The sequence below is a fragment of the Propithecus coquereli genome, unplaced genomic scaffold (assembly GCF_000956105.1).
Source record: "Propithecus coquereli isolate 6110/MARCELLA unplaced genomic scaffold, Pcoq_1.0 Scaffold196, whole genome shotgun sequence".
NCBI lineage: Eukaryota > Metazoa > Chordata > Mammalia > Primates > Indriidae > Propithecus > Propithecus coquereli.
Window position 1 is genome coordinate 1,326,868 of NW_012144522.1, and position 999 is coordinate 1,327,866.

Sequence of the window (999 nt, forward strand, 5' to 3'; positions counted from 1 at the left end):
GAAATAATAGAAGGAAAAAATAAATAAATAAACTGGATACAACTGATTTCAAAGATAAACAATTTTGAAATTCTTAAAAAAAAACTAATGAATTCTTAGGTCAAAGAAAAAAATATGAAAATACGTAATTTTGAAAACAATGATGTAAACTGATTTTAGGATACTGCCAACCCTATTTCAGAAATAATTATATATAGCAAAATACAAATTGAATAAACTAAAAATCATGTAAAGCGTCAAAAAACAATTAATGAAATGAAAAAGAACTAGAAAAGAAAGGAAATCTATTACAAAAAGAGCACAAAACCATTTTCAATGTTCCTTTTCAAAGGCACCACGTGGGCTCATCCCTGTAATCCCAGCACTTTTAGAGGCGAAGGGGGGAGAACTGCATGAGGCCAGGAGTTCAAGACCAGTCCGGGCAATATAGCAAGACCCTTACCGCTACCAAAAAAAATTTTTTAAAAGGCACCCTGTGTTAAGAGACTCCATCACTTCCTCCCCACTTCACTCCCCATACCCTACCCCATCCCAGGAAAAGGGAAGAGATTACCCACAATTGAATGACTAGTCACTTTCCTCTGGCTGAATATGGATCACAAGTGGAAGCCAACCTCTGCTGCCATAATCATAAAATGCACCAATCTTATGAAGAAGAATTTGGCAATTCTCATTCTCATCTGAACCATTTAAACAAAAATTTATTATAATATACGGAGAGAAATCAACAGGTCACAACTTAGCTATCACATTCGATCATCTTACCACTCGTCTGCTCCCAGAGTCCCCCCACTTTTCTCATCACTGTGTGCGTCCCTCCCGCATTCTCTACGTATCTCTCACTCTCACCTTCTTGCTCTAGCTCTTTTGTTTTCTTCTCTTCTGTTTTCCCCCTGAGTTTCAGCCCCTCTCCTCTTCTACTCTCTCTCCTCTTCTTCCCTCTCTCTATTCCTTCTCTTCTGCCTGTCCTGCTCCATTCTGGAAACTTGTTTCACCTCT